Source organism: Rissa tridactyla, chromosome W (genome assembly GCF_028500815.1).
Source record: "Rissa tridactyla isolate bRisTri1 chromosome W, bRisTri1.patW.cur.20221130, whole genome shotgun sequence".
Taxonomy (NCBI): Eukaryota; Metazoa; Chordata; class Aves; order Charadriiformes; family Laridae; genus Rissa; species Rissa tridactyla.
The window spans coordinates 30,363,278-30,386,976 of NC_071496.1; positions in this window are offsets into that span (position 1 = coordinate 30,363,278).

Here is a 23,699-nt window from a genome sequence, read left to right on the forward strand (position 1 = left end):
CAATGTTTGGCTTAGTCCCAGGTTGCCGTTGCCGCCGCTGCTGCTGGCAGGGGCAGATCGCTGATCACTCATGCATATCAATAACCGCGTGTACTTGAAATTTCTCATGACATCATCATTACCTCGGTGTCCCATGGTCCAGGACCTCTGATCTTGCCGGGCTGGTCCACATTTTGGCACTGAAAGCCCTCCAATGATGCCCCTTTTCTCCTTCTTTCAGACCGGGGACAGCAGCAAGCCATCAAGACCACATCTTCTTCCCAGCTCTGAGCCCTGAGAAATCGAGGATCTTCTTACACACACACACCCCCCCACACACCCCCATACATGCAAGATATTTGCAATCAAGCTGCCACCATTTGGTAAAAAGCTCTATACCATGCATAATCTAAAAGGATCAGGATCTGAATCCTCGAATCATCTTGTCACTTTCTACTGAAATGGGATTTTTTTTTCCTCCTTACACTGCGCTGGAAATTGCCGATGGCTTTACATCTTTATAGAGTCTAAAGAATCTTTCGCGAGACTGAAGCAATTGACAATGCAAATAGAGGCTTATGAAGGGATGGATGCTTTTCAGTCTTATCACAGCTTGATGCACCTTAGTAGCTGGGTTTATTTTCTGATATTAACAGATGAATTGTTGGCTATCGCTGCTGGAAATTGCTGGCTGAAAGATAAAGTTCGGAATAAACTTTGAAAGCAACAGATCTCTTTTGGATGTTATTAGCTGCGCGCACGCACACGCACATATCAGGTCACAATTGCATAAAAGGATGACTATTTTAAAGCAGCACTAGTACTCTTGGAGGAAACTACACATCTATCAGAAAAAACAATCTGGATTCTAGCAAGAAAAAAAAACCAGCTTTGAGGGAAGCGAGTTGTTATCTTTGGTTATCTAGCTGTATGAGTGTTTTGGTCTTCATAAAGCTAGATAACCGAAAGTAAAAACTCCTTCAATATCATCGTACAGCGTGTGAAAATGAAAGACTACTGCAAGAGACAGTAACAAAACCCCGAGAAAGGTCAGGAATGCTTATTGAATCTAACATTTTTACAGCTAAAGGTGGGAGTGGAGGGAATTAAATGGTATGCTTAGTCCAAAATATGAAGTTGTCAGATGCTAAATGCTGCAACGAGGAAATGGTACTGATGGTAAACAGTGCATGTGCAACTATTGCTGTTAAATAAAAAAAAAGAGAAACACAGACCAGTTAATGTTTAACTGGGCTGAGACGATTTTTTTTAGAAAGCTATTTGGAAATGCGTTTTCATTTTGCAAAATGATTCATTGCAATGAAATGGCTTTAAAAATAAAGCTGGTAGTTGGTTAAGATGAAGATGATGGTTGTTGTTGGCGGTGATGATACAGTGTGGACTGAACTGGAAAAAAAAATCAGTCTGCATTCATCTTAGACAAAGCATTCAGGGGGTTATTTCAAATAATATAAAACCAGGCTTTAAAAAAAGTTTACCCTGAAGTGTAGGCAAGCTTAACAACTTATATCTACTGAAAACTTGGTGGAGCTGTACAACGATGAAAAAAGTGATGGCTGATTTTTATTCTTCTATTCAAAATGCGAGCACAGATGCTTCTCTGTTCGGAGAAGGTTTCCTTGAGGAGGCTATTGAAGCAGAAAGACGTGATGGAGACGAGATCGCCCCCCCTCGTCAAAGTATTAAAAATGTTCTGTGTCTTACTCTGCGCCTAGCATTGGAAATGAAAGTGACATTTACTCCAAAAATCCACGTGTGCACCTCCTCTCTTTTTGTTTAAGGATGATCAGGTCTACCCAGGAAACAGCTCTGGCATCCAAAACTGAAATAATTAGGACATATATGGACCTGACAGAAATGGAAAGGGGGTGGGGAAACTGACGGTCTGTCTTGCCTAATTGATTCCGTTAAACGGCGTGCAGGAGATGTGAACGGCTGGGCGCTCCCATTCCCACGCTCGGGGCAAGTGGCAATTCCATGCCCCAGCAGGCCGTGACAGACAGCCCTGCTGGGGACTGGAGGATGAAAAAAACCCATCAAGTGCACCATACCATACTCATCTCCATCGCCTCCGTAAGTGGAGGCATTTCCCACCCACAACCATCTGCAGGCTCCCAAGTGAGAACACCAACTGCTCTGTGGCTGCACACTGTCTCTAGACGATTCTATGATTCTGCGATTCCTTCTGTTAATTCTGCAACCTCGGTACAAGCTCCTCGGGAGCAAGTTTCACTTTTCTTCTATGGCACGAGTCTCGCAGATGATTGAGGAGAGGCAAGGAAACCCGGGAAGTGCATCTATGGAGACTGTGCCTCTCTTCCCTGATGGAAAAAATAGCAGACATCATGTGTTGACCTTGCAAACATTTCATGGTTTTTAATAAACACTTGTTTGGATGCTATTCATCTTTATAATTATTGCAGTTTAGGCATCTTTTACAGTGAAATTGAGCAGGATTAATTTTTAAGGGTAACATTTTCCTTTGGACTTGGCTTTCCGGAGGCACACTAGTGTATAATACTATCTTAGAAATTTAACATCTCTAAGGTAGATTAAAATAAGATCAGAGATAAGGGAACAATTCTCAACGTTCTTCATAAATTAAAGGACTAACCTTGTACAGGCTGTTTGTTTCAGATTTTGGTGGGGTTTTTTTGTTTTTTTTTTTTTTTCAATTTTTACTTCGAAATAGGATGGCTCACATAAGATATTACTTGGGGGTTTATAATGGAAATATTTACTTTTACATCACATACTCTGAGAGGAAGGAAACAGAGAACCATCAAATAGGTCCTAGAAATACCACATGCGTTGTTGTTTTAAAATAAAGAATTAGCCTCCAAAGTCATCTCATCTTCCCTGTAGTTCCAAATATATTCTATAGGATTTATCAGTCTAAAGGAGTTACTCGGTGGCTTTTTTACTGAGATTCAGCTAGTACCCCAGCCAAACTGTATTTACATAAATTCCCACTTTAGCTGCTGTACGCGTGCCAAAGTTTTACTACTGTAGTGACCGATGAGAAGCCCCTTGTTTGTTTACATTTGAAGCAGTGTTTGTGTGACCAATCTTTCATTGTTGAGTGCCTGTATGCCTTTTATTTACTGCGTGTCCAGGGGTGCTATTTACCTACAGCCATTGTCTACTACAATTAACATTTACATTACAAAGTGTGTGGTTTTCTTTCTCAAAGAGCTTCAATTAAGGCAATAAGCTGTTTTCTGGGGAAACCTATTGTTTACTTAGGCATTCAATGGAGTCAATTTACTTAAGCTTTTGCTTGCGTCTTGGTCTTTTATGTAAAATTGTTAAGAAAAGCACTCAGGAAAAATAACAATATTATAATCGTATTAGCCATTGTAATATTAAATTAATTTGTACCTTATTGACGTTACACGACTAAAAATTAATAAAATACATTTGATATTATTATTACTTCATTGCTTAGAAGCAAAATGCCCCATTTCTTCCCCTTTTTGTCCTGCAAATCTGACTTGGGAAAAGAGAGCATGTTAAAATGTAGTAGCATGCCCTCCAAGTTTATTCTTGCCTCACGTAGCAAAAACCTGTAAAATGCCGTTTCCTTAAAACTTGTAAAAAAATCAAACAACATACAGCTTTAAATAAAAAGAAGTGTAAATATCAGTTGAGCAGTCCTTCGAAGGCTAGTTTTAGCACTGGGAAAAAACAGGTCAAGTTTATTTAGCATACCACTCCATTGTAAAACAGTTGGAGTGAAGTTGCGGGTTGCGTGAGTATGCATGTTAACTAGTAGGAACCCAGGCTTATTCTTTGTGAAAAGGGAGCAGCAGATTGCTGTGCAAGGCCAATGTTAAAAAGGCAGCTGAATTTAACACCATCTGGAAGAAAAGATCCCTTCACAACTTTCTCACACCGTCAGACAAAACTAGTGTCTCTTGTTCTGAGCCTTGTCTATGCGACCATACAATACTGAGTCATTATACTTTTGCTGAGAGAAAATTTGAGAACACAATATGGGTAACCAGTGAATGACCAAGTTTCATTGTGCCTGCTTAAGTCAATTGAAATCTAGGTCTAGAGCTATGAATGGCAGTATTGTTTTCCTCACCGGGGCTGTACTAAATGTCAGCACAGTGTAAAGAAAAACTTGAAATCTGCAAATAACTTACCAGATCTCAATTATAATATTTTCCCACACTAGAACTAATATAATTGCTAAGGTCTACAATGTCCAAAATACAAAAAGAATCAAAGAAAAATTAGTTCATTTACAAGTTATTCTAGTCAGATAAACTTTTAAATTTTCTTATGGGAACTTGAATTCAGCACATAGAGCTGGCTTATCGTTTCCTGAGAAGTTCAAGTTACAAACCTGCTTCTTATGTAATTAAGAAAATAAACTGTGTCAGCAAGCTTGTATCTTGCAACTATTCCAACTCTCTAGCTTGGGACTGATAAAACATAAATAAGCATACTCCATATTACACAAGTTGCTTCTGAGTTGAGCCTAAGGAAATATTTCTCCTTGAATAGAAGAAATAAGTCTGAAGTTGATAAAAAAAGTAAATGGGTAATATATTTCTGTAGGTGTTGGTGAAATCTATTAATACATCTCAGTGTAGATTCAGTGTAGATCCATAAGAAATGTTTCCGGTTCTCTCAGTTTTTATTACCCTTTTTTTTTGCTTGATAATAGTTTCTAGTACAAGTGCAGTTTAGTCCTCTATTTAGTATTCATATATCAATTGGCATTGTTCACAATGCAGACTAAGAAAAAGAAACAGTCCAAACACATTACAAGGAGTTATATATTTTATTAGAACAACTGTGGTTTTAATCTAATTGACTGTGATTTTGTTAGTTTCATAAAATGTCATACAGTTCTTAGCATAAAACTGCAAAGCAATGACTAACTACACTTTTGATGAATAATACATGTGTCAACCACATTACCTAGTAAATTTCTAAGCAGGAACAATATCTGCAGCATTCGACATTTGTAATTCTATTGTGTAATACTGACAGAGACCACGCAGAATGGCTAGTGAAAAGTTAATGTTAGAAAAGTTGTATTTTCTTAATTTCTTATGTGACAAATTGTAAGTTAAAAACAATAATAGCAATTAGAATAATCCAGACTTGAAGTACAAAGAGCAGAATGATGCTAGCACACGTTTAAATTCCATTCATGGCAGGTAGAAAGAAAAGTCAAAACTCTGTAAACCTTCTGTAAGCCATAGTGCTAGTGGGTCTGTTAACAAAACAAAAGTAACAAAAGCTGAGTATTGTACAAAATATGGCAGTTAGAGAAACTATATTTACCAGTCCAGAAATTGGTTGTATGAATGGACATATTCATGAATGCATCTACCTCTTCCTAAAGTTGCCTTAAATATGCATTAACGTAGAAGAAATTCATTATTTGTTTCAATTAAAATTGAAATATTTCAATTTCAATATGTGAAATATTTAATTTTATAAATAACTTGAGTGTGCTGTCTTTTAGGGCAGATCTGGCCTTTCCTGTGTGAATTAGAAGTTGTTTTCTCATTTCTGTTGACTAGCTCCAGAAGGGAGGGTGAAGTAGCAGTCCCACAGAAACACAATGAAAAAGTCCATTTAGATTTTTAAAATTCACAACACTTTCATAGATTGCACACCCTGGGATGAGCACATTAATTAGCCCTTACCTCCTTCATTCTTTTAATTTAGAGGAAAGGAAATGCCAGACTTCTGACAATTAAATTTCCCCACTAAATGGTAAATGCATGAGGTAAAAATGAATACATTTTTATGGACCTTTCTGGGTAGGAATGGGAAAAGAGAAGGAGAAAGGAGCCCTTTGGCTTTGCAGTTGTCTACTAAAAATAACCTATTTTGTTCTTCTTAAACCTGTCACATGTATTTAGCTATATACATATGTACATGTATATATAGACCTATACATTTATAGTCTGTGGTGTAAAGCAGGTGTGAAGATTACCTGCAAGGGCCAGAGTCTAATCTGGATGAAATTGTGCTATTAGCTTTGCTGTGAGCAGGACTGAGACTCATACCAGAGTGTTGTCTAGCAGATTTATATACATACATATAGTATGTAGGAGAAAGGAAGGGGAGTGGGGTGTTCAGTCTGTGTCATTAAAGGTAATGCAATTTCCCCCCTAATTCAATATGATTAAGAATAAGCTATTAATGAACCAAATCTTGCAGTTCTTGTTCTTAGAACTGCCACTGAAAGAAAGATTGGATTTATGGTTGCCCACTCCTGTATGTGTTGAAGACAGTGTGATTTGCTTTTGGAAAATAGGTCAATAAAATAGCTACCATTAGTCTTCATAGATTTGGGGCTTGATCTTGTGTCATATCTGTCAATATTAATTGTGGAAATCTATTATTAAAGTGTAGCTTGCCAAGGAAGGGGCTCTGGTCCCATTTCCCCAATCTGTTGTCTACAGTAGACAGGGGAGAAGAAAGATTCATTGGGACCCCAATGAAGGAAAAGCCCTGTACTTTGGCTCTGTAGAGTCCACGCATGAGGGTTCCCTTCTAGAAAATGAGAAAGCTGCGGACAGTGCTGGCAGGGGACCTGGGCCTGCCACCCTCCCACCCCAGCTCACCCAGAGTGGGGCCCAGCCACCCTTGGCAAGCTTGAGGGTTACCCTGGCCACTGGTCTTCCAGGGAGGGGGCGCTTCACCCTTAAGAGCTTTTCCAACTGAATTCAACCACAGATGAGCTGAAACCTTGGCGTTGGAACCCGTTTGCTGCCCTGGTCTCCTTAGCCTGCAGTGAGGGACATGCGGGAGGCACCCCCGCAGGACTGAAGACAACCCCCATGACTTCCCACCGCCGAGGGCCGCTGCTATGCCGAGATGGCAGTCCGCTACCGGTGGAGCGTAACGCGCCTCCTGCAACTGGGGCTCTGATTAGCGTTTCCTGGGAGACCAGCAGCCGCGGCAAGGCTCTCCCAGGCGCTGCTGGGTCAGGTTATCCGTGCCGGGGGTACGGATAACCTCCCTCACGCTCCCTTGGCTGCCGACCTTGTTTCCCCATCATAGTCTTATATATAGTTACATGCATGTGTATGTAGCTTATATACTTATATACAGTTATATACGCTTGCAATTAATAATTTAGGTTCTTCTATCTGTTGGGCTACAAAGTGTGCATTATTAATGACAACTATTAATTGTTGTTAGTGATTATTATTAATTAGCACTTCCTTTACTAAGAAGCAGTCATTTGTGTCCTCAGGCTCACATGAACAAGATATAAAAGCAGTGAGTCCCCTCCCACCAGGTATCATATTGCAAAGTAACTGAGTTATTATACTGATTTGTCATTATGTCAAGCGCTTTCATTTGCATGTGGAAAGCTCCTTCTGTGAATAAAGTGAAAACTCTCCAGGCGGGCGACCGTCCCTCGCCTTGAAGGTTGCCTCGCGGCTCCTCGCTTGGCACACCTCGCTACCCGGCCGCGAAGACCGCGCGAACAGCGCGCCGAGGAAGACACTGGCGGCCGTTAGCGGTTCCGGCGTACCTTTGTGCAAGTTTGCATCATCGCAACGTGAAAGGGGCGGGGGGAGCCGGGAGCCGCTCCTTGCCCCCCTTCCCTCCTCGTGTTTCAGGAAAGCCTCCCGGGCCGTGGAGAGTTACTTCCTGACCGGCGCGTCGTCAGAAAGCTGAGCTCTCCCCTCTCGGTAGAAAGAAGTTGACCAGAGGTTGTTTATAAAAAAATGATGGGTCTTAAGTACTTTCTAAAGCCAGTTAATAACATCGTGTATGGACGCTTAAACTTGTAAATTCTAGAAAGGATTACAGAGAAATCACGCTGTGCGCAGTTAATGATACCACCTTAACCCTTCAATTCTTTAAGGTGGAGCTAAATTGACCTAGGTATGGTGCACGGCCGCTTTTCTTTTTGCCTGCATGGAGGCCAAGGAAGACGAGGAGTAAGGGCAACTACGATACAAGGACACCTGGTCAGACAGAAACACTCCTCAGTTCCAGCTGCCTGCTATTGCCTTTTCTAGTTTAGTGCTGTATCAACAGTCAGAGTAAAGCTGCATTTCTAAAATGCACCTCAACAACTAATGTTGCCTCCCCAGCATCAAGGCCTTGCTAAGTTTTTTCTTTCATAGGTAAACAGCAGCAATTCCAACAGATCTCAGAATTGCTCTTTCCTAGAGCTCTGCCATAGACTGATAATGAGGGCTAAATTTTCCATGCTAGACTGTTTTGCTTTAACTCTGAGACAATATTTGATACAATGGAAATGCTGCTGTTTCTTCACTGCATCAGTAGTAGATTTCCAGTGTCTTATAAGAAGTAGCGTTTTGAAAACGATATATATCGTCCTCTAAATCCACATAATTCTCAAATGGCATAAATTAGTTACATATGACAGCTATGTAGATTAAATTTTTATTTTAGAAACATACATGAACAGAATTGACATATGTACTCAAACTTGTTTGTGTGTATGTCTATGCATATGTAAATTTAAATCCTTAAAAAAACTATGATCTGTATCTGCATGTGCACTTTCATTAAATAAGTTCACTACAATCCCAGTAACCATAAGCTCTACCACAGTGCCTCAAAAAGACTTAATGTGCTAAGGGAAGATTCATAGCACGACTGAGTTAACAAGAGTGAGTTACCTCTATCACCAGTCTGTTTACACTGACAAGTCAGAAAACTTCCATTTCTTTCCTGCATTGTTTACCATTGATTTGCCAATGTGATAAACTAAAATAACTAAACAAAATCAAATAACCATTTAGTGATATTATGGTGATAAAATCAATGATTCTTCTGATAGTAGAAAAAGACAGACTCAAGAATTTTATTGTAAATTATACTTAAATTCACTTACATTCTACTAGGAATAATATTTTATTTGGTATAGAGTATTCTAATCCTATTCTGTATTTAAAAATTGTCTTTTTCACAAAATTAAGCTAAAAAGATAAAACAGTATTTATTCTTTCATAATTTAAAAATTATTAATCAAATATAGTCATGTTAGATGTTATAACATCTTGCACACCGCTACGTTATTAAGTAAATCCAATGCCCAGAGTCATTGTGCACATTCCTGGGTGTCTTTCTGATATCTCTCCAGTCCACTGGATTTTGAAGTGTGGTTATGTAAATTTTTCACTGATAAATAAATTACTATAATTGTAGTTGAAATACCACTCAAATTCTTGAGACCATTGCATCTAAATAATATATTATGCATTACTTAATTATTTATCAAAACTAATTAAAATAACCATAGGGCAAAGCATAATTTTATTTTCAAATAGTCCTGTTTTTGAACCAGGTACAAAAATGTTCCAGATGTGTAAAAAAACCCGAAATAATTCCCCCAAAACCCACCCTCCTAACAAAAAAACCAACCTAAACCCCTAAGTTTCCTTCATTAAATGCAATATTTTTGTTTGGATTAATAATATTGTTACAGTGATGCCATTCTTATTGTGGCCATGCTATCAATTCAAATATATGTTGATTTTTATATATATATAATTTCAATTAACAGGAATACAAGAATGGAACAATTAATGTGGGTGGGAGGTGAGTGTATATAACAATAAGAATAGCATTTTTAACTTGCACTGAGAAATAGTGAGGAGCTGGCAAGATTTTGGTGGCTATAGATTTAGCAGTGAGAGCCAGAGATATATAAAACATTGTAAAACTAAAATAATGGGCTATGTGTATTTTAAACCTAGCATTCAATACTAAATGTGAAAAGTTCCAGTGAACTGCCTGGTGGTTATTAGCAGTACTAGACTCCTTTCAGGGAGGACATTTAACTGTACTTGATAGAATCATAGAATGTGTTGGGTTGGAAGGGATCTTTAAAGGTCATCTAGTCCAACCCCCCTGCAGTAAGCAAGGACATCTTCAACTAGAGCAGGTTGCTCAAAGCCCCGCCCAGCCTGACCTTGAATGATTCCAGGGATGGGGCATCTACAACCTCTCTGGGCAACCTGTTCCAGCGTCTTACCACCCTCTCATTGTAAAAAATGTCTTCCTTAAATCCAATCTAAATCTATCCTCTTTCAGTTTAAAACCATTACCCCTTGTCCTATCACTACAGGCACTGGTAAAAAGTCTGTCCCTGTCTTTCTTATAAGCCCCATTTAAGTTTTGAAAGGCTGCAATAAGGTCTCCCAGGAGCCTTCTCTTCTCCAGGCTGAACAACCCCAGCTCTCTCAACTTGTCAAGGAACTTTAGTTTTAACCTTGTGCAAATCATGATTCTAGACTGGGTTCTAATCATCATATAGACATCATAAGTTTGTAGCATATACACAATAATTTTTCCTTTTCACAACAGACATTTATCTAGTTGCTAATGAAATACAGGATGCTGATTGCAGAAAACCTGCAAGGCAGGGCATATTTACTGTACCATATATAGTAAGCTCCATCTGATGCATAAGCATTGTAGGTTGGTTGTTTGTGGTTTTTTTTTTTTTTTTTGGTGTGTGTATGGTTGGACTCGATGATCTCAAAGGTCCTTTCCAACCATGAAGATTCTATGATTCTATGATTTAGCCGTTTTATGCAAATTTAGTGGGAAAATGACTCACGTATATGATTTAATATGCATCAGCAGTAACTCATAACATCCTTATAAGAGGAAAGAAATTAAAAATTCATTAGAAAACTAGAATAGTGTTGCTACATGGTTAAAAAATTATTAAAGCATTTTTCAGTGTTTTCCTTACACTAGTTTTCTCATCATGGTGCCACCATTTCATGACAAAGAGCATAGAGGAGAAAGCGTTCAACTTAAAATGTCTGCTGGCACACATTCAATTTGTATGTCACTAAACAATGGATGAGCACAGACTTGAATACCAACTATTTAATTAGCACTTCAACCATTCATACATAGAAAATCGGTCATTTACATGCATCATGCTTAGCTATTATTCCTATAAAAAGCTACCAATATTTTGTCTAAAGTATGTAGCATTCTAGTATGCTATCATAAGAAAATCAAAACATATGTTGTTGTTTTTAAAACCTTGACACTCAAAAATTTAATTAAAACATGTAAAGTCTTTATATTTCTCTTGGAAGTTTATTTTAATTATGTAGTTTAACCTTAAGTCTGCTATGAAAGGCTGGATGCAACTAATAATTAAGAACTTCAAAGGGCAACAGAAACCCTCTAACAGTCCCCAGTTTAATTAAAGACTATTATTACAAATCTCTTAAACATATGGTTATGTTTAATGACAAATGGTGACTTGCAAATGCTGGATTTGAAAGATACTGCTCTTATTCTAAACACTGTTGATAGATGATACTGAAACAAAATTTCCCCCAGTGAAATAGCCTATTTTGAACATAAACGGGATACATTTTGCTTAGAAATATTAGTTTTGTCTATGCGCCTCAGTATCTGCACAACAAATAGAATATCATTGAAGGAAAAAAGGTATGCCAGTTAACGTAAATGAAAGTCAGCCACTTGAGCAAATTTTGCTAATAATGTACAGTATACAAATGCACACACTTGCTGTATACATGATAAACATAAGATAATATATTTAATACAAATGTTTAATTTGTTACATTTAGCTTATAATATTATTCCATGCTGACCTAAGAAAAATTAATTTTTGTTGTATTTAACCCGTGTTTTTGCAAACAATATACACCAAAGTATCTGTAGGAACGTAGGCCAAAATATCTGCCAAATCAAAAGACATTGTACATACTAGTACTAAAGTATAGAGTTCAATCCTGTAAGCTCCCAGTCATCACTTACATAAGGTGTTTCCCTGGTTTAAATGAGGCAGCTCGTATAAATAAGAACTAGGTTGGGCCTATCATGCAGCAAATTAAAATTGCTCATTAATGGATCCAAGTTTGTGTATGCTGAGTTTTCAAACTGATTTTGACCTGTTCTTTCTATGTCTTCATCCCTGTGGTTTTGTTACCTGAAATCAAGCCCAAGTCTGTATTTAACTAGCCATTAAGTAAACAGAATGTTAAAGACCAGAGGATATTTGAAGTCTCAGGTGTAATATGACCAGTTCACCTAAAAGGCCAGAGGACAGGATGCCATCCAGAGCAAACCTTATGAAGTTCAAGAAGGCCAAGTTCAAGGTCCTACACTTGGGTTGGGACAATCCTCGTTATCAATACAGGCCGGGGGATGATGTGATAGAGAGCAGCCCTGCGGAAAAGGACTTGGGGGTATTGGTGGATGAAAAGCTGGACATGAGCCAACAGTGTGTGCTTGCAGCCCAGAAGGCCAATTGCATCCTGGGCTGCATCAAAAGAAGCGTGGCCAGCAGATCGAGGGAGGTGATTCTGCCCCTCTACTCTGCTCTGGTCAGACCCCTCCTGGAGTACTGTATCCAGCTCTGGAGCCCTCAGCACAAGAAGGACATGGACCTGTTGGAGGGGGTCCAGAGGAGGGCCACGAAGACGATCAGAGGGCTGGAGCCCCTCTCCTATGAGGACAGGCTGAGAGAGTTGGGGTTGTTCAGCCTGGAGAAGAGAAGGCTCCGGGGAGACCTTATAGCAGCCTTCCAGTCCCTGAAGGGGGCCTACAATAAAGCTGGGGAGGGGCTGTTTGCAAGGGCATGTAGCGATAGGACGAGGGGCAATGGGTTTAAACTAGAGCAGGGCAGGTTTAGATTAGCCATTAGGGAGAAGTTCTTTACACTGAGGGTGGTGAGGCACTGGAACAGGTTGCCCAGAGAGGTGGTGGAGGCCCCATCCCTGGAGACATTCAAGGCCAGGCTGGATGAGGCTCTGAGCAACCTGCTCTAGTTGAAGATGTCCCTGCTGACTGCAGGGGGCTTGGACTAGATGACCTTTAAAGGTCCCTTCCAAACCAACACAATCTATGATTCTATGAAAAATGAACAAAGGAATATATACTTTTAATGCTCTAATAAATTTACAAATTAACAATGTCATTTTTCCAAAAATGCTTATATAATTAGAATCGTAGAATGATTTGGGTTGGAAGGGACCTTTAAAGATCATCTACTCCAACCCCCCTGCAATGAGGGACATCACTCATCACTGATCTCCATCTGGACACTGAGCCGTTGACCACTACCTCTGGATGCGACCATGCAACCAATTCCTTATCCACCGAACAGTCCACCCATCAAATCCATATCTCTCCGATTTAGATAAAAGAATGTTGTTTAATAATTTTAGGGAAATTTATTACCTATTTCTATGAATACTGAATAACAATTTGGAGAGTACAAATAAAACAACTCAAGTTACTGTATTTGGTGATGCTGTAAGTGCTTGTGGGAAGAAGAGAAAGAATAAAACTAACCAAGACAGATTAGCAATATTGTCTAGAAATCAAAATATAAGATTAAACATGGAAAAATATACAAGGTAATGGATATGTGGGAGAAAAAAAATATAAACACAGTTATTCAATGGAAATAGATGCTAAGTAATAGTAAGAGACCTGAGGGTGAAAGTGGGCAGAAAATTGGATACAAGGTTAAAATATGATTTGTTAAAAAAGTAGCAGCAATGTTTTTTATGCAGGATATAGAAAAGCATCATATTGGGAACTGATAATCTCCACATGGCAATATTAGACAGTACCGAGAATACAGCATGTAGTTCAAAAAGATGTAGTGAGTCAAATTGATGAGATTCAAAGGTGTACTGGGTGTATGTGTCAAGATTTTGGCAGTACGGGGGCTGCAGTGGTGGCCTCTGTAAGAAGAGATCAGGGGCTGCCCTGTATCAGACACAGCTGGTTTGAGCTGATTTGGTAACAGATTCACCACAGGACAAAGCTGAGCCAATCAGCAAAGTTTATGGAGAGAGAGGAGGAGGGAACAAAATGAGGGAGAAACAGCAGAGGGAACACCAAGGTCAGAGGAGGAAGAAGACATGCTCCATGGTGCTGGAGAAGATATTCCCTGCAGCCCATGGAGGACTAATGTTGGAGCAGTTGGATATTTCCTGAAGGAATGCAACCAACAGAGAGCCCATGCTCAAGCAGGGAAAAGCATGAGGAAGGAGCAGCAGAGAGAGAAACCTCTGTGTACCCCACCCCCAATCCCCCCTGCGCCACTGGGGGAGGGGGGTAGAGGAGTCCAGAGTGAAGTTGATCATGAGAAGGGGAGGAGGAAAAAGTGTTATTTGAATGTTTCTCTTTGTTTCTCACTACCAGAATCTAATTTAATTGGCAATAAATTAAATTCATTTTCCCCAGGTTGAGTCTGTTCTGCCTGCAATAGTAACTGGTAAGCAATCTCCCCGTCTTTGTCTCAGCCCATAAGCTTCATCCTATTTTCTCCCCCATCCCACTGAGGAGGGGGAGTGAGTGAGCAGCTGGGTGAGAGTTTGGCTGTTTGCCAAAATGGAAAAAAGGAAAACTGGTAACACAGAATGGAGGGATTGATTCAGGAGGAAAGCTTGAGAGAACTAACTGAGCTAATTGGTAATCAAAAGCATGTTCATGTTGAGGTAGGGAGTAATCCAAGCTGACAAAAGCTTGCATAGTGTCAACTGCTCCTTCGTTGTACGTGTCCAGAGTTTTCTGTAGAATAGAATCATAGAATTGCCTAGGTTGGAAGGGACCTTTCAGGTCATCTACTCCAACCATCAATCTAACTCTGACAAAAACCAGCACTAAACCATATCTCTGAGCACTATGTCTACCTGTCTTTTAAATACCTCCAGGGATGGTGCCTCAACCACTTCCCTGGGCAGCCTGTTCCAATGCTTAATAACTCTTTCGGTGTAAAAATTTTTCCTAATATCCAGTCTAAACTTCCCCTGGCACAACTTGAGGCCATTTCCTCTTGTCCTATCACTTGTTACTTGGGAGAAGAGACTGATCCCCCTCTCTGCAACCTCCTTTCAGGTAGTTGTAGAGAGCGAGAAGGTCTCCCCTCAGCCTCCTTTTCTCCAGGCTACACAACCCCAGCTTCCTCAGCCGCTCCTCATAAGGCTTGTTCTCCAGACCCCTCACCAGCTTCATTGCCCTTCTCTGGACCCACTCCAGCACCTCAACGTCTTGGTCAATATAACTGAAAATAGAATGTAATATTAAAGCAGTACTGAAATGATGGTCTGTGTACCTAGGAAAAGTAAATGAGAAGAAACTGAGCACAGGAGTTTGTAGGCTGTAGAGGTAGACTGGAACAGATTAAAAGGAAATGACGGTGACTCCATTGTCTGAGTCATTTAAATCTAGAGTGTAGAATACTCTAGAGCAGTGGTCTCCAAACTTTTTTTATCATGTAAATCATAGAATCATGTATCAAAATTATCATATATCAGTACAAATTTTTTGTGTGCACCCCAATATATGTATATTTATTTATTTATAAATTATATATATGTACTGTACATTATAAATCATAAAAAAAATTTTACAAGGATGAGATAAAGATGGTATAAACAATATTTTCAATTAAAAAAATATTTTGTTTATTAACGGTTCAAAAAATCTTTTGGCTTTCCCCTCAAAAATATTATTATTAATAATGTTTTTTTTTTTGAGAGCTATGTTTCAAGACTATGCTTCATTATTTTTGAAAATTTTGGTTTAACACTTTGTGATGCAGTGCTTCAAAGGTCTGTTTCTAAGTTCAGTTTATTTTGATACTGATAATTTCAATTTTTTGGGACCAAGTTCTCGTCAGATTATATTAGGTTGTCATTCTTTTTACTTCGATAAAGGACTCATACTAGAAGTAGGAGAAGTGTCAGCTCTGCCATTTTCTTGTTGTTCCCTTGTGCTTGCATTATCAGTATTATCTTCAATCCGCAGTTTCTTTGCAGGAATCTTTTTAAGCCACTTGTCTGTTTTGAGAGGGTTAGCTTAGTTAAAACTAGATTCTATAATCCATAAATCCACTTAAGTGGGCACACGTGAACAGCAATACATTGCAATACGCTGAAAGCAAATGAACGAGTGAGGGCGAACTCCTTTGCGTTGTGGAACACCCACTCTTCCCTCAGGATACCTCGTGTACCGTACATGTCATGTCTGACATATAGACCGAGTGAGGGTGCCAGTGTCAATCCATATATTAAATATTAGTAAAGCTTAATTTCTTTCTTATTTTTTTAGATAAAAATAAATATAAGTAGAAGTTTTAATATTTTTTTCCTGCACTCCAGCGGATCATCTTACACACCTCCTGGGGTGCGTGCATCCTACTTTGGAGACCAGTGCTCTAGAGAACCCATTGTAGGTTACTTCAGAGGACTGACTAAATCAACTTTTAGATCTTTTTTTCAATCTCTAAATTTTTATGATTATATAGTCATTTGATTCCAGGTGTTTCTTATGCCTAGAGTTAAATCTTCAAATAAAATGTTTTCTAAAGATAAATCTTGATAGTGCAATTGCACACTGATTTTGAGAAACATACATGATAGAGACCTATTGTGATAGTATTTACTGCTTAGGTACCATCGTGGGAGTAGTAGGAATACAAACATTGGCTTGAAATATAAATTTAAAAATCAGAAATGAATGTAGCTAATGTAGAGCTAACAGTTTCTGGGGTTTTTTTATATATTAAATGTTCTAACCTGCCTATTATTGAGGGATTCTTACTTTCACTGAAGGCATTTATTATGCCCTTTCAGAATCAGGCCAAAAGAGAAGAACACGGGAATCAAAGTGATTGGGAATAAAGCTCAAGGAAGAAAATTACCATTGAAAATTTCTGGGTTTGCTGAAATCTTTTGATTTTCTTCTGGAAAAACGAAATAAAAAGTTTTGGGTTTATTGTTATTAAATTATATCTCTCCATGTTCTAATATTGTTTCATGGAAGTTGAAGGCTGGATTCCTTTTCTCATATATGAATGGGGCTCTGATGCAATGTAGTCTCCTGTCTAATCAAGTTGCATGGCTGCAAGTGCATGCACACTGAGCAACAAACCCAGTGTATAAAGGAAAAAATAACTGGATTATAAGACTTTTAAGAAAATATGGTGCAGGATTTAAACATGGGAATATCAGATTTTAATAGATTTTAAAATGAAAAAAAATAATAACAATAATGGGAAAATGTCTTTTTATATTTAGTTTTTAAACTTGGATAGATTATTTTACATTTGTGTTCTAGAGAACAGATGTCCTTATTTCCCATAGAGACAAGAATCAGGGACAGTTTTAAATGGGAGGGAAAAAAGAAATTGACGTGTTAAAAATGACACACACACAAAAGATAATTGAGCATGCTAACTAGCATAGCTAACAACCTAAGTTATAATATCATAACCACTAAAAACAAGAAAAAAATCATCTTAATACAGAGAAAATATATGAAATGTAACTTCAGCCTTAGTTTCTTTGTGCAGATGTATTCTTGTTTAGGTTAAGTAAAAAGCTAAGAGCCACTGTTTTTCGTTTCCCCAAATTATGTATCCACTTCAGACATCCATTCTGTCAGTTTGGGCAATAGAAATAAAATCAAAATCAGTGGCTAGTGTAGATAAAATGTGGCCGAGTAGTCAAGGGCAAGATTCTTTCTACTGTGATGATGAATAATTTAAGCAATGCTATTGATTCCCCCATGAAGAAAGTTGGCAGATTCTCAGCCTAGACCAATGAAGAAGAAAGATAATGTATTTGTTTATTTTAAAAAGTGATTTCAGTCACAATAATTGCTGCTAATTTTAAAAATACTTTGGTAATGTATATGAGCAGAACTTGAACTCAAGCCTGCACTTTTAAAAACACATCTATTATTCCATGCAGATAAGCCTTAATTTTAAGGTTGCATCCTTTTGTTGAGGACATTTGATTTTCCCTCCATTGGACTTTGGCACAAAGAGAAGAGTCCCTAGACTTTATAAAAGCAAGTTTGAAATTGCTGTGGCTATTAAATGTGGCCATTTTTACTCATAAAAAAGATTCTTCCAAACATAAATTCCAAAATAATAAAAAAAAAGGAATTTCCCTTCTTAATCACATCTAGTGGATGGAGGGCAGGTGGTGGATGTAATTTTTCTGGATTTTAGTAAGGCTTTTGGTACTGTCCCTCTCAGCATCCTTCTGGACAAGTTGTCCAACTGTGAGATGAGCAGGTATGCAGTGCGCTGGGTGAAGAACTGGCTGAAGGGCAGGGCTCAAAGGGTTGTAGTGAATGGGGCTACATCTGGCTGGCAACCAGTCACCAGCGGCATTCCTTAGGGCTCAATTCTAGGGCTAGTCCTATTCAAAATATATATATATATCAACAATCTCGATGCAAGAGCTGAATGCATCATTAGCAAGTTTGCTGAGGATCCTAAACTGGGAGGTGCTGTTGACTCTCCTGAGGGACAAGAGTCCTTGCAGAGGGATCTAGATAGATTGGAGCACTGGGCAATCATCAATGGCATGAAATTTAACAAGCACACATGCTGGATTCTGCACCTGGGACGGAGTAACAACAGGCACAAGTATAAACTGGGAGAGGAGCGGCTGGAGAGCAGCCCCACAGAAAGGGATCTGGGGGTGCTGGTTGACAGCAGGCTCAATAGGAGTCAGCAGTGTGCCCTGGCAGCCAGGAGGGCACACCGCATCCTGGGGTGCATCAAACACAGCATAACCAGCCGGATAAGAGAGGTGATGATCCTGCTGTATTTAGCGTTGGTGCGGCCTCACCTTGAGTACTGTGTGCAGTTCTGGGCCCCACAATTTAAGTAGGATGTGAAGGTAAGATTGCATCCAGAGGAGGGCAACAAAACTGGTGAGAGGACTGGAAGGCATGTCCTATGAGGAGTGGCTGAGGACTCTGGGTTTGTCTAGTTTGGAGAGAAGGAGGCTGAGGGGCGACCTCATTGCTCTCTACAGCTTCCTGAGGAGGGGACGTGGAGAGGGAGGTGCTGAGCTCTTCTCCCTGGGATCCAGGGACAGGACACAGGGGAATGGCTCAAACCTGTGTCAGGGGAGGATCAGACTGGACATTAGGAAGCATTTCTTTACCAAGAGGGTGGTCAAACACTGGAACAGGCTTCCTAGAGAGGTGCTCAATGCCCCATACATGCCTGTCAGCATTTAAGAGGATAATGCCCTTAATTCAATTTGATTAATCTTTTAGTTTAGTGTTGTGTTTTAACCCCAGCCAGCAACAAGGACCACATAGCTGCTTGCTCACTCCCCCAAGTTTGGATGGGAGAGAAAATCGGAAGAGTAAAAGTGAGAAAACTCACAAGTTAAGAATTGTTGTGGTTTGGGCCAGACTGGCCACTGAGCCAAACGACAGATGCTCTCCCCCACCTCCCTCTCCAAGGAGAGGGGGGAGATAGAGAGATGGACTTATGAGTTTAGAAGAAACTAAGCTATTTTAGACAGAGTAGACAGACAGAGTCCTCCTCAGACACCAGCCATTGAAGAAAGAGAGCTGACCCTTTGCTCCCTCAGCTTTTATACTGAGCATGGGGCAGATGGGATGGAATGCCCTGTTGGTCAGTTTTGGGTCACCTGTCCTGTCCGCTCCTCTCTGCGGGTGCGATCTCTCTATACTCTTCCACTTCCAACACTCCAATGGAGCACATAGCAAAGTTAGCTGACCTTGGTTGTTATAGCAATAAATATAAGCAGGAGCCTCTCTGCGTACCATTCCTTGGTCTTATTACTCTGAAAATGAACAGTTTCTGCACAATATGCTGTTAATTTTCAGAGAGCTTAGTTAGAAGAGGTTTAGCTAAAAAGTAAAATTACTGAACAGAAAATGGGTTGTTTTACCTCAAACCAGGACAAAAATATGTTTTTAAAATGTATTGCATCTGGATACATCTTGTATCAAAGCTGAATTTCCAAATTAATCTTTTAAAATCACTGGTTTAGGTATTCTGATGGTTCTTGTGTTGGATTGAATCTAATAACTTCTAGAATAAGTCAATAATTTTGTTGTTACATTATTGTGAGTTTTGTAACTTTCACAAATACCATCAGTTGTTAAAATTTAAAAGTAATCTTAAGAAATGAAACTGCAATATACCAAAAGCAACATTTGTCAGTCTTGTTTATAATTTTTAAACCAAAGTCAAAACAGTCTTTCATATAAGGTGGTATTTTTATGGTAGTTAATAGAAAGATATTGCAACATAATGCAAATAAAAATGCCAGTAAATGTAATATTATCAGTGTGTCAGTTGTGAAATTGTTTGAAATTAGAAATGGTTTATGAACATATAAAATGTAAATTATACTTATAAATAAAAAAAATTGATAATTACATTTTTGTACTAAGCAAAACATTTAAGGAATGAAATGTGGCAAAATCTCTTAACAGATAATTGACATTAGTTTGTTTTTTCTTTCTGTTTCTCAATCCACATAAAACCAGATTTTCTTTTTCTATGTAACTGAAAAGTATTTATTCAAAAAAATGAAGACCATGCATACACGTTAGTGCTCATCTTTTAGGGCCCCATGCAAAACATCAATTTTTGCATTAAGCTGTCATTCATTTATTGCTTTTCTCAAAGTCCTATTCACTCATGTTGGGTCAAATTATGCCACTGATTTTTAACAAGAATTCACCACTGACTTCAACAGGAGGTTCTGCTCAAAAGTCAGTTGCACGATCTGGATCACTGTGAGGTTCCTCAGAAAGAATCTGATGCTTCGCAAAAATAGGATAAGTGGAAGTACTGATAGTGTGGCAGCAGTATGAAAGCTGTAAAATGAAAGAAGAATTGATAGCAAATGACGCTCAAAACCAGAATCTGAGTTAAAGGTGATGTTTTGGCTGTTGGGACTTCAAGTCATGAACTGAAAACTAACATTTTTCTATTCCTTCTTCAACCTGAGGAAGGCCTCAAAGACAGACCATTGCAAACACACACAGACAAAACCTCGTTCTGTATTCCAGCATGTATTTTAAAGACTAGAAGAACGTTGTTGGGGCAAAAGCTGGGGGTACTGAGATTTACTTAACTAAACAAACTCTGAGAACTATACCCCCAGAGTTATTCTAAAGTCAGCATTCTGTCCAGGGACAGCACTAGGAAATAATAAGACTGCTACTGACTTAATTAAGCCCAGTTACAGATTTAAAGACTACTCTGAAAAATCACTGTCTAAACATTTCTCTAACAATAACGTTTTATATGGAAGACCTGATTCTGCTATCCTGACTTTCATGATATATTACTTGCATATGGAGTTTGATTGAGGTTAAAAGGCTAAATTCTTCTCTCATCTGTACAAGGGGTACATCTTGAAGTAAACCTATTAAGGTCAGAGGAGTTACTTCAGATCTGTAGCAGTGTAAGTACAAACTTATAGGGTGTATTCATATAAGATGTATTTATGCTTGTAAAGGTTGCATGCTTGGGCACCTAGCTTTTCTTTTAAATATACAAATTTCAACATTCACGTCATTTTATATGCCTGTATTCCATTTCTCTAATGTTAAGTTTTTAACTGCTCCTTTAAATAATCTTATTCAAAATACCTATGTACAGTTGCAAGGCTGAAACAATGTGTCCCATGAAGCTACAATTAACAAGTTTCATGAAGAGCATTTAATTTCCTGTTCGACATCACAGATGCAACTAGTAAAAATTAGCATTTTTTAAAAGTATGAGCATTATTTACAGTATAAACAAAAGAAGACACAGAGCTACATGGGTTATTTAGTAACTCCTGCCATAAAAAGAAGGCAATTTACACTTAATAGATGAAATCATAGCCAAAACTATAGTTTTTTAGAACAGTATTATTAGTATTTCTTAAAAAAAAAGCTACATAATATGTGAAACTCACTTTTGTAAGAAATAATCAGGACAACACTCCAGCAAAGTATTAGGTATGCTAATGGACAACTTGAGTAGTCACAGTTATGTTATATGAAAAGTGATATGTTGTACATATAACTCGTCAGCAAGTAAAATCAAGAAACTTTCCTTCTGGACTAGTAACTTCATGATGATCAATTCTAGTGCTAAACAGATTTTCCTTGGATGTAAATAACGCTGGCCAGCAATAGAGTCAGGATGACTTGATCCAGGATGTCAATTCTCATGCTTTTTGCCATTGGATAAATAATTCTCACTGAAGTAATGGAAACTGCATACAGGATAGCAATGGTTAAAAACTCATTAAGATCATGAGTAAAAGTTTTGTATGAAAAAACAGTAGAGAAATTATATTAATATAAAGCACATAAATCAATGTGATCCTTCAATTCTAAAAACTGAAGATATCTTAAACTTATGAATTTTATAGGACATCGATAATTTTATTATTTTTGGGGCCAAAATGTGAATGTAATTGCCTCAGTGAATGTAATTAAAACAGGGTTTCTTTTGGCTACTTTCAATGTATGTTTCATTAATATTTGATGGATCAAATATTTCCCTGAAATTTAAAATGAAGCTTTCTTTTAAGCTGTAAGTGCATAGAGTCCCTTGTCCTGTAGAATTCAGTGTAAACTGCGTATGTAGGGTTTTTTCTGTAATATTTTATAGTCTGAGACACTCCCGTGAACCTTTTGCATGTATCTTTTTTTTACTGATTTTTTTTGATCTGATTTTCACACAGCTTATTGTATATTTTGCTCTCTCACTGAGTCTCAGTGAAGCTCATACCTCTCTCTTCCACACACCTTTTGACATTTCTGCTCCTCTTATTCAAATACTGGAGGATGATCTTTTTCTTACATTAGTGAAGTATCTCTGAATGTAGATTGCTCATGCCATAAGGTTATATGGCTATCTGTCACACCAGCCAACAACTCCAAATTGGTTTAGTGCATTTAATAAACAGGCTCTCATAAATATGTGAAAATTATGCCCTTCTTTATGTGACTAGGAAGACCCATATATTGTTGGAATTATTATTTAAAGACTTTTCCAAGTGTGACAAGAATCACAAGACCAAAATTGTAGTGCATTTTATGCATGCTTAACCATCATAGAAGCAGTAAAAGGTGAGATAAATTTACAACCCTCAAGATAACCTCCACATGTGCATAGTACAGAATATGGAGAATTTAAAGGTGCATGTCATGGTTTTGACCAGATTGGCCAATCAGAATGACAGATGGCCCTCCCCCCTCTCTCTCCTCAGAGAGGAGAGGAAGAGATAAGGAGATTTACAAGTTTAGAAAAAGAACTAAACTACTTTAATGAAAATAATAATAAATAAAAAATAGTAAATAATAATAAGAAAACAGTAAATAACAGAATAATAAAAATTAAAGAAAAAAGTATACAATATATACAAACCCGTATCCAGCTCCCAGGATGACAATCGCGTCACCAGCAGACACAGGAAAAGTCCCAGACTGGACTCAGCGACAGACAGGAGCTGGATTCCGCATCTGGAGTCAGGAATGCTCGGATCGGGATCAAAGGCAGACGAACAGACAGGGTCCTCAGACACCAGTCATTGAAGAAAAAGCGAGCCAGAGCAGCCTTGCCCCTTTGATCCCCTCAGCTTTTATACCGAGCGTGATGCATATAGGATGGAATACCCTGTTGGTCAGTTTTGGGTCACCTGTCCTGTCCGCTCCTCCCTGCAGGTGGGACCCCTCTGCGCTTCTCCACTTCTGACCCTCTAATGAAGCAAACAGCGAAATTAGCTGACCTTGGTTGCTATAGCAATAAGTCTAAGCAAGAGCCTCTCTGTGTACCATTCCTTGGTATAATCAGGTCTTATCACTCAGAGTGATCAGTTTCTGAACAATATGCTGTTAATTTCATACTTTAGTCGGTTCGAAGAGGCCCA